The 14,430-nt window shown below is 42.0% G+C and overlaps 1 protein-coding gene across 1 annotated transcript in view; it reads right to left on the reverse strand.

Annotated features, from left to right (window-relative positions):
* LOC102697231 (ras-related protein Rap-1b) overlaps nucleotides 1-13,550 on the reverse strand; it is a 58,740-nt gene extending 45,190 nt beyond the window's left edge. The window contains exon 1 of the mRNA XM_015352857.2: nucleotides 13,414-13,550. The gene's annotated coding sequence lies outside the window, so the exon portion shown is untranslated. The remainder of the gene's footprint in view (nucleotides 1-13,413) is intronic.
* Between the last annotated feature and the right edge of the window lie 880 nt (nucleotides 13,551-14,430).

Below are 14,430 nucleotides of genomic sequence, written 5' to 3' on the forward strand. Positions count from 1 at the left end.
AAGGCTGGATGGGCCACCAATGATCAAGCATATGCTCACTATTATGTGTCTACCAGACAAATATCAAAAGTGAGACAAATAAGTGCTGTATCTTTCAGCAGGTGTGCTCGGAAACTGTGTTTTGCGGAAAAAAAAATATTCCTCCCATTTTGCTCAAATGAATTAAATTGAAAAAACCTGGTTTCGTAGTGTTGCTACTTACACAATTAAACAAGCTAGTTCATTCTACCTCTAAAATCCCTCAATTGCTTTATTTGGTACAATCAAGTCGTTTCTGGCCTGTAACCACAAGAGCTGACACAGCTAATGCTAGTTTGCAAGAAGTAAATTCTAATTAGGAGTAATTGAAATACTCAGCACGCCAACACAACTCAAAGCCCAAAAAGAAAGTCTGACATGACAGCTTTCAATAAATTCTGCAGAAGACTAATCCAATGCACAGTACCAAACTAAGCATCTCAAACCCTTTTTTCTTCATTTCTACCCTGATAATAGAAAATTTAAAACTAAGGACGCTTGAAATGTAATTTTCACAGAAAACAGGAGGAAGAATTGAGCTCTGAATGGGGATCAATACTGCATCTATGAACTAGAGGCCTTTGGCCTTCTGGTTAGTAAAATCAAACTAGAGAGCGGAAGAGGAGGCCTTTTTACCAAAGCAGATCATAAACCCTGAATGTTTCTTGTCACTAAAACCTGTACCTGCTGCAGCAGGGCCACAGTACCCATTCCTCCGGAACAATGAGACAGCGATGCTGAAATAACCACGCGTGTGCAGCCATCCGAAAACTGACAAGCAAGACATACACGTGCATCTTTTAAACTTTAACGTTGAAAACAAATCCATAAAAAGTCAGTTCCTAAAATGAACTATTTACAGCAGTGGTTCTCAAACTTTTTGGACCAAGTACCACCCCTAATCCAACCAAAGCATCCAAGAACCACCTACAAGTCATCATCTCGTAGGAACCCCAGAAATCTCATAGAGGCATAGAATCACATAGTAGCTCTGTGTCCACTGAAGTATTAGTGCGCACTGTATCCTAGTACGTAGGCTGCGTATTCGACACGTATTAAATTAGAAAATATGAAAACCCGTCCTGATTTTTCAGCGCACACAACACAGTTCCAGGGTCATATGGCGTACCAGCTGGTGGCGCTCCGCGTACCACCGCTGGTACCCGTACCACAGTTTGAAAACCACTGATTTACAGTACTACAGGACATGATTTTTAAGTGTTTATATTAACTGCATTTTAAAACCTGACCAAAGAAAGGCAGCCCCCCAAAAAATCATTATGTATCAGTGTATATTTTTATTATTTTCTTGCTTCAGACTCCCTTGGCTTTACAATCGAGGACTAACGAGATGTGCCCAATCAGACCTTAAGGAAAGTAAGGCACGTCGATTTAACTCCAGTACACCGGCAGAGAGGATGGACTTTTGGCATGTACAGTACCAGCTACGGTACCAGTTTTGGGGAGATATTTTCTCCTGCTTTCATATTGGGCTGCTAGCGCCTCCCTTTCCCGTTTGAAAGTCAGATGTATTTCTTCACCGCTCTGTGTAGCCTGGGGCTAGAGAGAAATTCAGCCCAAGCTTTCTCTGTTCTCCTTGTTTTTAGATTGCACTGCAGTCACACATCATCTGATATAATAAAGTCAGAAAGAAAGCAATTAAAATAAAAGTTTAGTAGACTGATCAGCAGGCACTGGAAGAACTAGGCTACTGCAACAGCTGTCTTTTTTCTTTAGAATCATTAGCTTGGCACAGCAGATGAAAAACTACTTGTAAAGCAAAATACACTGCAGACATGATGACAGTGAAAAGAGTATCTTTAACCTTAAGTCTTTGGGCTTATATTGGGTATTCCAGTAAATAACTGTATACCACTTAAAACAGCTGCAATGCAAATGCATTGGAGCTACTTTAAAGTCAAACTGAAAAATGAGACGGAAGATGCACTTTCAAAGAATTAGATGTTTGAGTTAAAATGTAACGATTCTGTTGACATATGCCTACCGTGTGCTTAAAAGAAAGTTTTAGTATATGTGCAGTCAGCAACAGGCGTCACTACTAGTTTGGGGAAAAAGACATACCCACTTTAAACTGCTTTGAAACCTGGATACAGGTTAAGTGTGGAAAATTTGGACATCTTTACTTCAATCCACCAAGTCTGCAGCTCTCTTAATGTCCGCAGACTCGTTCCTGAGTGGGGAATCACACTCCTAGCTCACTAGACAACAGCAGATTAACTTTAAATGATGGTTTACAGGAGAGCCCTGCTTTTCAGGGCTGTCAAATCTGATATCACAAACCCTCTGACAGGTAAAGAAGTGTTTCGTTACAAAATATCGAACTACCACCATAAAACAATGGGACTTGAAAAACTCTGACCCAGAGCGCCACACGGTATTCCTCTCCGAAGCTGCCCGACTCGTTCCGTCTTGCATTCTGCTACAGTTCCAATGAACCGCGCTCTGCGGCCGCCTCATGCCGACTCACGGGAAACGAGCTCGCGGGTGGCCCAGCCGGCCCGGCTGCAGGCTGTGCTGTTCAGGGCCGCGGACGAGAGCCGCCCCTATCCGCTGGGCTGCCTGTGATGTGCGAGGAAAGCAGCAGGCCCTGAGGAAGGCAGCCCGGCGGAGTCTGCCCACGCTTCCCCAGTGGGTGTGGCTGCAGGGTACGTAGCTGCGAGCCGAGTTGTGAAAAGATGCACCTTTCATGATTACAAATTGGGTGGGTATGTCATAGATTAAAGATAGGTGGAGACTCTAAAAGTAAAACCAAAACACTGTAAACAGCTCAACGGTTTCCTTTACAGTAAGAGCTGAAATAACCTGGCCTCTACGCAATAGCAGTCGGTCCTCGAAAAATAAACGGAGACATTTCATCCCACGTTTCCACACACCAGCAAGGAACTGGGAAGAAGTCTGACTATTATGCGACTGAGCCAGTGTTATCAGAAGCACTTTATCGGCATGGATCACCACCGCATGAAGAAGTTGAAACAAAAAAAGTCAAACATCACAGGTCGGGACAGGTGAAAGGACACAGCGGGACAGCTCTCATCACCTCTCCTCCCCACAGGACTGACCACGCTCTGCTGCTCCTCGAGGCGTGGCTCCTTCCAGACAACAGGTTTAAGAAGCTTCGGATCGGACAGAAACCTCTCCAGTGAAGCAAAAGAGAAACTCTTGGATGGTTTCTTTTTCTCAAAGCCCGTTTCCCCTCCCTCATTTCGTCTGGCCCCTACAGCTGCACTACCCAAACAGCAGAAAGAAAACAAAAATGAAGCTACCATCACCGATTGCATCTTTAAAAAAAAAAACCACAAATGACCAGGGACAAGTGAAATCATCTGACTGGCCAGCTTTTAAGAGGAGCTGATGGATCAGACAGAGAAACAATGGTATAATCCAGCACTGCTCTTGCAAAACTCCTTCAGGCAATATATCGTTCAGGAAGTATTATAACTCTTTCGTCTGCAGAATGAACTACATAACCTGTAACCGCCTTTGATATAGTTTTTAGTATTAGCAAAGCTTAGTCATTTAGCTATTTTACTTTTTGTGAACCACGGATAATGTAGGTTAAAGATTCTACTTCTTTTTCTCGATTCATCAAACAGCACGCACATGACCAAGTGCCACAGGAGAGTTTTTATGCGAGAGTTACTTTAACAGGAACAATGCAGAAGTTAATTTCACTCTAAAAAAGGTAAATAAAGAAAAAAGGATTACAATCTTTAATTACTTTCTGAAAAAAGTTTAGCCAGTCACTGTGAACTGCTAAAAGACAGTTCCGCATTTCATCATGAGTTTTTAGTCCCTTAAGGAACTGTTCAGTAATATTCATTTCTCCCCATGAATTCTTTAAAAAGCAGCAGGTACAAGTTCTCTCATCTGCACTTCACTGTGGAGTTGAATAGCCTAATCAAATGTAACCAAGCACATGGCTACCGTCTAACACAAAATATGATTTTAATATTCTAACAACAGGCAGGGTTTACGGAACCTTTTACCCTTTTCTCCTAGGAAAAGTGAAAAAATGATTCCACACCTCCGAACAGTTGTATTTTTCTTAATTCCATTTTTATAATTCCATGTTTTGACAAGTTTTTTTAACCAATGAATTCTAGGTGATGTAAATTGAACTGTTTCCCCCATAAGGAAGTCTCCGCGGGTAGGTGCTGATCCACAGTACAGTGTCCTCTGCAGTTGACGCGCAGTTGCTGGTAAACACTCAACACATCACAAACGACGGCCCTGCTATCATTTCACCAAAACGTCAGATGAGCGCAGGTGCTTTCAGATCAGGTCAGATGCATCAGACGTGCTCTTCGTTGGAACTGGGCAGCGAGCAAGCTCCCAGGTCCGGTGGGCAGGGAGCAGAGGAAGTGCCTCTTTCCACTGCCAGCTCTGAAGGAACCCTTAAGAGAGACGCCACACAAATGACTCTTGACTTATCAAGCTGTTCGGTTCTTGTGTTCTTTAACTTGTTAGACAAGTCACATACGTAAACCCACATCACTTAAGGTTAACCACGTGGCCCTAGACAAATAATCCTGTTTGCTGTATGCATGAATTAAGAGAGAGAGGAGATACTACAGATGTTCACTCCTCGTCCACGGCACAGGGCGGACACACACAGCCTACAAGTATCCCTGAAAGCGATACTAACAACTCTCTCAGTACCTGATCGACCTCTATTCCACCCGTAAACCAAGTCAGATGACATGCGGACTCCTTTCATAGTAAAGACATCACAATTCTACACTGAAAAATGTAAGAGCATGCTTAAAAGCTTACAAATGATATTAAAACAGTTTAACAAACATTAACAGCACATGACTTATGTGACCTCTAAATGCTCAAAATCTAAATTTGAGATTTTATTGCCGCAAAGGCTTCTTATAATTGTCAAACAGAATTCTTGTATTAGATAGTTTAGGTCAAATAACCTGAAGGACCGTCATCAATATAAAAAATAATAATCCATCTTGCTGCATAGGTTTAACTCCACTGGTCAATCTGTGACCAAAACAAAGAAATTTGTTAAAGCTTCCGAGTGTGGGGGAAATGTTTAAATCTCAGATAAAATTGCTGGGACATGCATGCTACAGCATTTTAGAGGGAGGAGAAGTTGCTTGTTCCAGCTCCTGATATTCCAGCAAGGATACTGGAAACGTAATGGGTCTTAAACTTGTGCCAAATGAAAATCAGAGAACCACCCACTCATCACTCATCCTTCCAAATGCTTGCTAAAAACTGAACTAAGAGCATATGTCTTTTTGAATAACAAAAATGTTCTCAACTTCAGCAGAAGTTCAGATGCAACATCACTTTGGGAAATCCCTACTGACTGGAAAATGCTAAATGTTCCACCCATCCGTAGACATAGTGACAAAACTGAACTCCTCAAGTCCTGTTCTTATTACATGGAGGGTTATGGAAAGAGTAGATCATCTTAACTGTAAACCTGAACAGAAGAAGTTATAAATGAATGAATGGAGCTCTTAACTTGTTGGAGGTGTTTGAATGAATAGATATTTAGATTTTCATAAGGTTACCGATGAAGGTCCGCAAGGCAGATTGTCAGTTACGAGGAGGCAGGCAACCAAGATATTGTATGGTATCTTTGGATGGAAATTATTCATTTAAATGGTTCAGATATGGGATGAATATTCAAGGTTGGGGTGACAATTAGTGGAGTACCACAGGGATCCGTATTAGTACCATTACTGCTTTTGTTTAATATCCATACTTTAGGTTCTGGCATAGCTAGTAGACTAGTAAAATTAGCAAAACAGGAGGGATAGCAAAACCTATAGATGCTGCAAAGTAAAAACAAAATGACAATTTAAGGCTGGGAAAACACCCTGACATAGGCCATTTGTGTGATAAAAGAGATAAAAGCCTGGTGTTTAAGTAAGCGTTTTCATTTTTTTAAGCCATTCTCAACAGAACGAAATGTCCTACACTGACAAGCAGAAACAACTGAACCTTTTTAGTTTTAAACAAGGAAAACAATGAAGGAACATTATACAAGTAATCTGGATCCTCAAAAGCACTGACAAAAAGTCAACTCAATTGACTTCTCTCGAATTAACAGTGAAACATGGATCAATTAGCTACCTTCACACAAATGAGCTTTATTGGAAAAATGGCCTCCTCTTGTTTGTAACCTTGTGTATTCTTATCACTCAAGGCAGTCAGAAAGCTGAGGGAACACAGAGTGATCATCTCTTTCTATTTTAGCGAAATGCTAAAGTTAAGACACTCTTTCAAGCTCTAGTACACCAGAAGCAGTCAAGTACATGTTTGGAAAACCTGTAAGTTTATTCTATACTTGAAGCTATATGATTCACAACAATTTGTGCCATCATCATTGCACGATAAAAAAAAAATTAAGAAATTATTGTTCTCCTTTCTATTTCTACTGAATTTCTAAATACAGTACAGTGGGTGAAGCAGGAAGTGAATATGATGCTTTTTAAAAAAAAAACTTCAATAGACCCTAATGTCCATACCAACAGGATTAACTACACTCATCTGTATACATCAGGGAATGTAACTGTCTAAGTGTATCACACAATAATTTGACTGAGGAATAGAAATGCCTTTTCTCATAAGTCAGAGGGCACAGAGAGGGAGAAATTCTGGTACCACAAATAATTTATAATCAAAAAGTAGTTTCACACTTTAATTGTTTAATTGTCTAAGCTCTGTAACCCACTCATTATAAGCACTAAAAACACCAGGTGCTTCATAATTACTCCAAAATGTCCCATCGACATTCAACAGCACTTGGCGGGTGCTGTTCTCCACTGCCTGTATTGAATGGCTGTGTCCAGTAGTGAAATGGTGGCAGCAAGCTGTAGCAGTCTTTCATGAGAAGCTTGCCTGCTGATGTGGCTTTGAAGTCCACTTGTTGGGTATACAGCAGCTCCAACTCCTCAGTGCTTCCTTTCAAAGAATCCATTCCAGGAAAGCCCTGCGAGGAACAGAACAGGGGCTGTGTGCTGGTGCGTCAACACAGAAGCCATGTAGAACAGCGGAGGACAACAAAGAAGAACAAACAGTCGAGCAGAAGTGTTTTTTTGTTTCCTTCTTGACAAGGAAAAAAAAAAAAGACGGGAAGAGAAGGGCTGGATTTCTTCAATCTTTCTGTTGCTGTTGGTGTGGGAGGTGAATCTGGGCACTGTGGTGGTGTATGCAAATCGGACGGCTCGCGGTGGAACGATGGCTTTGGCTCGGGCACCAATTTTTTTGTTTATTTGGTATTCGAGATGGAGACTCTTTGAACTTTCTGAGTTTGGTAACAGTTCAGGCAACATATACACACGCATGACAGTTTTACGACAAACATGCCCTCTTATCTCTGACAGGCAGCAGACGCAGGAAAGGTTACTGAAATGCTGCCACTCTGTCAGTCAGCCCACGATGCCCTGGAGCTCAAGAAGAGTGTCATGGTATATTAGATTACTGACCAGCCATAAGAAATATCTTTATTAATACAGAGCCCACTGACAAAAGGAACTTCTTTTCTAAAGCACTGCAATCATGGGACAAATGGCAAGTAGACAGGGCAGTAAAAAGCAAACAACTCTCGCTTTAGTAACAAGGTCATTCGCTGCCATTTAACAGAAGTATAGATAAAAATTGGAAAGGACTGGTTACTAAATACCTGCGGGGAAAATTCCATTTTGAAGCCGCTAAAACATACACGTGACTATCTTTGGAAGAAGGCAAGGCAGGGTTAAAAAGAATGGCACGATTTGAAGATTTTCATACTGCGGGCCTTAAAGACGTACGAGAGGAAGCCTTTCTTTCTCTTCTCAGCCTGAAAGAGATGGGGTGTATTGCGGGTTAGTTACTATAAACCCTTCGCTCTTCAGCCTCCACGTCATTTTGTATCCTACACCCCACTACTCCGATGTCAAAGCTCCTGAACATCGGCACTCTTTAAAATGCAAATGCGCTGCTTATTTGCTTCATTATGCTCTGATCTGATGCACTGTAACAGGAGCCTGAAAGACAACCAGGAAGATAAAAGGTACTTCTCTAAAAGTGTTACCCTGGCAGCACTAAATATATTTGGAATTTTATATCTTTGAGGTTGAATACATTTCCACGAAACATCACTGCCGACAAAACCCACTCATTTACCAATCTATATTCGATTTTGTTTCGGTCTACCTGCTTGAGGGAACTAATTCTGTTTTAAGAAAAGATAGCTTGAGTGAAGCACAACTTTAGGTATAGCAGGCAAAGCTAAATCTAAACTTGCTACCTAATGCAAACCCTTATGATGAATCCTTTGCAATTGATTAGCAATATCCCCCATTTCAGAACTGGAACTGATATATGCTAAATCAAGGAGCTGCTCCCACAGAAAAGCCAGAGGAACTAAAAGCAATAATTAATCAGCACTTGATAGAAAATAAATACTTCTCGTAGACCAGCTCCCACTTAACTGCAATTCTAAAGACATGACAGATGTTGTCTTTATAGGAATCATACCCATCAATGGTTTTTACTGGCAGAAGCACTAGAGAGGCAGAGAGAAACATGTTTTTGAACCAAAATACATCTGAACCTTAACTTTATTATGGATATTTGCAAAAAAACAGACTGGGTAGGGGGGAGTGTGAAGCTCAAACTACTCTGAGGATCTCAAGATAAGAGGGAAATACACAGAAGACCTCAATTAGGTGAATCTGCGTTGAAGCAGATACATACTTCACCACGTCCGTTCTCACATCTGTAGTTAGCGCTGTACAAAACACTGAGGCGAGGTGATCTCTTCCAGGGCCTGTCTGCATCAAATCTACTTGTTATCTATAAGAAAAGTCCAACATGCACACCACAGTAAAATCCTTAAGCTGGACTGCAAGAATCGCTCCAAACAAAAGTGGATATTTGCCACTCGTGTGTCTTCACCGGTTTTGCTTCAGTTTTTTTTTCTTCGTCTGTACCTAAAAAGACTCAACATCATTTATCAAGTGCGACCTTAACATGGAAAGGTCATATTTGCAGTCATATTTGCATATGGCTCACCATTATCTGTAAAGGACAGCGATGACACTGCACCCTACTCTTTAGTTCTGGCACACACAAAAAATCTGTTTTACAGCTGCCTGGGAGACATAGATAAACAACCCCAAAAATCCCTAAAGAAAGAAAGAGTGGAGAGAATGATCTGTGAAGGTATACTGCACAGTCACTGAGCCTGCAATCCTATTGTATTTATTTAAGCTGAGGAGCCAGAATCTTTCAGCTGTTACTAGGTTCCCCTTATTGTACACAGAGTTCCACAGAGAGCATGGTCACACACAGGAAAGAGATTACAGTCTCAAATACAACAGCGCACGTCCCTTCCGCTGTCTTCATCACATGAGCTCGAGTGATTCCAGTGGGTTCCCAAATGTAACAACACCCAGCATGGGAGGAAACACCCAAGACTGCTTTTTTTGTATTTTAATATTGTGATCAAAGGCACATCAAGAAAGAAATGGTCATATTCTCTGCGATGTCACTATGTCTCATGTTTCTGACTCCTTCTGTAAGGAAGTACAGTACAATACAATTCCCCCCAGGTTCCTGATGTGACATGCAGTACTGTAAAGAAAAATGGAACCTTTTGATGAGTAACCTGAGCAATATGAGAAAGAATTAAGAACTATTTTTCAGCCTTCCAACTTCTTAGCAGGTATTTATATAAAGCACCCTTTAACAGTGTCCAACAAAAACGTATTTCAGAATCTTACGCCTCCTACACTGAATGTATTCTGTGCCCTGCACTCAAGAGTTCACGACAAACACATAGAGACAAAATAATCAAGATTAAAAGTGTTTCACTTCTGCAATCTTATTAGAGAAACTAGTATTGGATTTGTAGCGCCATGGGAACACACAGGGACAAAAAAACAAAACATCCGCAAAACTGAGATTACTGATAATTTCAAACCTGAAGTCAGATGGAGAAAGAACAGAATTCTGAATCAGCTTTATTGAAGGTGGCTGTGAAATGCATTGGCCTAAAAAGTCTTGCACAGAAATGTGCATGCCCCTTAAAGAGGAAGTGCTGTAAGAGCGAAAAACTCAATAAGACAGCCCCTGTGAGATGCAACAGCTAAGGCCATATTCCTGCTCTCTTCAGCAACAGGAATTCAGAATTTCTGTACCGGGCCTGGATTTCACACGCATAGGTAATCTTAGATGTTTCCCTTGCTTAAATCACCACTTCTCGTTAGAAGCCCTTCATTAAGTAGTCCTTAATCTAGCACGTTGCATAAATTTTAATATGATCAGGTCTCACAAGAGTTTACTGGCCAGTACCATGAGGTCCTTTGAGACTTAAAAAAGACAAACTATTAATCTTAATCAGTACAGAGCACATTCATCTACGTCACGGCAGTTTCAGTGCTTTATGTCTGGTTATTTAAGTAACAACCACCCAGGGCTTCTCAGAGTTCTGCTAGGTGCAGTGGATCTTACTATAATAACGCACAGCACACTGCTCAAATATATTCTTAGATACACTATGTCCCAACCATCTTCATCTTGAATATGTGGACCATTCCATTACCATTCCCCTGGGCTACAGGTTCCTTTACAACCAGTTGCTGGGCAGGCAGTGCGGAATGATCCCTAAATCGTTTCTTAATGACTTTTAATAGTAAATCGCATTTCAAAAAGGGGTTCAAACCCAAACAAGACACCGCTTCCCCATCTGGTCCAACAGCTCTGTAAAAGCAGTCCCACTGGCGGCATTCTGCGGAAAGCAAAGAGACACGCGGACACGCCAAAGCACGGAGTTCCTTCCTGAACCTCGTACAGGACACGAGGAGGTCACACTGGCACGGTGCGCTCACTCAGTGACGTCCTTTTACACGGAAGGTGGGACAGACTGCAGGGTAACATTCCACTGGGCCATCAGCCAGCAAACGCGCCACAATGTGCTCTCCTAAGCCTTTTAAGAGAATAAAGACGAATCAATAATTCTTTTTTTTCCTTTCTATGCTTCAATCGGTACTAGGGGCCCCACTCAAGCTGCCGCCGCATTTCTTCACGGACAAAGGAGAACCACAGACACGCGTGTGCCAAACGACACGCTGACTTGCTTGTGCAAACGACAGCCCAAATTGCTCAAGGTGCCCTTATGTAATCCAACGCATCCAACCTACCCCGGTTCTGCTGAAGGCCGGGAGATGCCTTCTGCACTCGCAGTATAGAGTTTCAGGAGACGGGACACTCGGACCTGCTGAATCCCGATCGGTTTGTTTTATTGCTCTCCTAGGAGGATGCCCGGCTCTTCAGCAGATTCTCTTTAAAACCGGAGGGGGAGCTTGTTGTGCACCTTTATAGATCAGTCCCACTTGTTGCAGAGTGGTATGCTATCCCACAGCTGTTGCTTCTTGATTGCTATCTGCACTGCTGACTGAGTGTCCTAACCTAAATGGCATCTGATATGTCTTCCCAATGCCGAACTACAGGAAGAGACGAGGGAAATTGCATGTGTGCTGCATTACGGAGGCAAATATTAATTTGCGTTCCCTGCACATTTCCTGGTACTGGATTTTGAGAAAAGCAGCTCAGTGCAGGAGTGTCACAAAACATCAGACAAGCTAACAGAGAATTACTAGCATGCATGCAGACAGCAGCAGATCCCCGAGTGGAGAAATAAAGACAAGGACCATTTCCTTTCCCAAAGGCAAGACCTGAGCATGCTTTCTGTTGCAACGCATGGAGAAAGCAGACCATGGAGAAATGGAGATGATAACCAGTGATGCCATTTTCATGGTCAGACACAAAGACAATCCATGCGCAGATCTGAATTTTAACAACGCCAAACTTCTGGGACTTGGGAAAATTGTAATGGCGCGGGTAACATTTCAAGGAAAACCTTGCTCACCAATACATCAAAATGTATCAGCAGACTTTATCCAACATCAATCGCACCCACACAACAAAAACAGTTCACTTAGAGAGAGGTTAGACAGTATTTTGCATTCTCCATCAGCCAGAATCAGTATGCTGGGGGAAAAGAGAGTACATGCTCAACATATAACGTTCAAAATCCAAGACTGACAAAGAGTGGTAATTGTAATATCTCTTCTTCGATGTCTGCACATACTTGTACAGATGCATACGATCAAACTCGAATTCAAGAAACTCAACTTGCTCGGTGGGATAAAACACAGCGTGCTGTCCAGCGAAAATGGAAGGGTAACAAAAGTTTGGTCACAGCTCCATGAAACTCGTGTAAAACAAACTTAACGGGAAACTATACTCCTACGAAAACTAAGGCCTATTAAATTCAGGGTACGAGTCTGCTGATGGCTTAAAGCTGGGCCACATGGGACTAAATTGTTCTACGATGCATAAACTCCTGACGACCACCCAAGATGTTTAATCGAATCAGAAAATGACAAACCGTGCATACATTTAGCGCAATATTCTTTCATGCCACACATCACAGCATTCATCGGGTAAAGGAAAAACGCCTCTTTGTGTCAGAAAAAAACCCGGAATCGACGATTTTAAGGAAATGCATCCAACTGATAAAAGATTTCGCCCTTTTCAAGATATCGCATTTGTTCGAGGCTCCTTGCCAGTTTTAATTTAAGTCCTTAAATGACCATTTCTTCGTACGTGTGTCTTCGTGAGGGCTAATCAAGTGACATTTGGACGAAAAACTCAAAGATCCCCCTTGAGGACGCCTCGCCTTATCCCCACTCAGTTGTGAACTAGGCGGGGCACGTTATCAGGAACATCACACCAAATGAGTGCTTTGCTTACAACAAGCCTGCAAAACGCGCACCCCGGTAAAATAACGCTTCATCTGCCACTAGTTCGCTTTCCTCCGATTCACAAAGCTAGCAATCAGATCTTCCAACTCTAAAACGGGCCTGCTTAGCTGGGTTTTATTGTGACTAGGAACCGGAGACACCAAAAGAATTCGTAATGTGAACTACAATCTCGACAACTTTTCCATTTCCGTTTGAACTTCTCCGCTGTCACAGGCTAAAACACAACACAACGCCATTTCCCCAAGCCTCCTGCCACCCAGGCGGGGGTTCATCTTCACGTTTTCAGAGCTCAGAAGTTCAGTATGCGGCCACGGCAGCCCCGGAGAAACGCTGTGAAGTAAAACATTAGGAGTTGGGGGCTCTTCCACCCCAGCTCCGCCATATTTTAGAGACATTTGACCTGCTCTTCCGCAAACCGTGTTTTAATGCGTTTTTTTTAAAACCGGTTCCCGTATTCAACGGCGCAGAGGCTATCGCGCCGCCGCCTCGCCGGCATTTCGTGTCAACATTAAAAAGCCTCGGAAACGCGCTCCCAACGGCCTCTCTTTTCCAGATAACGTAGAAAAGTTACAATAAAAGCAGATACAGTACTTACAGTTTCGTCCTCTCCGCCGCTCCAATCTGTTTGCGCCTCTCGCCCTGCTCTCTCGATCTCTCCTATCTGGGTGAGGTTTTGAGTTTTTGCATGACGTTGCAGCCTCGGTTTCAGCACCAGTCACAAACTGAATTTACAACTGGACAGAGAGAAAGGCGAGACTGCCGATGGCTTATGTTCCTGTGTAGCATCCATACAGCGTGAAAATAAAGCAAAATACTACGTCTTTACGCTACGCAATTACACACAACAGCCGTCGTATAATATTTAAAGTCTTACTACATGTTTAAGTATGTAATATGTGCTGTAATTGCAAAACCTTTGTCATAAAAATGTATGGTGGGACGTTATGCACCATACTTACGCATTACATTTGTGCAAACAGATGAGGTGCGTTTTCCAGTCGTCTTTCTCTTTTTGCCATCGTAAATCAAATAAATGTCCTTATAAAAACAAGATGCAGCACGGTTTCCAATGTTTTCGTTGTCTGCATATCGGCTTCACATCCTAGCAGAAGAAATTCCTGGCATTTAGCCACAAAGAGTCCTGCAAATTGCAGGAGTACATTAAAGAATTAAACGGCCTTTAGAAACAATGAGAGAATTGGATTATTAAGATAAGTAATATTTATAACAATCGTTTATTATTATGTTAAAAATGTTTTTAAATTAACTTACAACTTTATGTTAATATGATGAGAGGTCATCTGCTATATCTGCAATACCATTTCTGAGTGTGGAATCAATATCGGATGGAAAGCTTTTTATAAGAGTGTAGAGCATCCCCGAACAGGAGATGTGACGTAAAAAAAGAATCCTCTCCGATTTTGTGAGGACTTCATTTTTTACTTTATTTTAGCCCAAATTCTTTTATGCCCAATTTTAAAAAAAGACTCACAAATTCCAGGTGCAAGCAATGAGCATAGCCGCAATCATTTGGGATCCTTAAAAACCCATTTTTGTAGACATAATTTTATGACAGTGAAATGGAAGAGCTGCATTGGCAACCCCTAAGACT

Source organism: Lepisosteus oculatus, chromosome 7 (genome assembly GCF_040954835.1).
Source record: "Lepisosteus oculatus isolate fLepOcu1 chromosome 7, fLepOcu1.hap2, whole genome shotgun sequence".
NCBI lineage: Eukaryota > Metazoa > Chordata > Actinopteri > Semionotiformes > Lepisosteidae > Lepisosteus > Lepisosteus oculatus.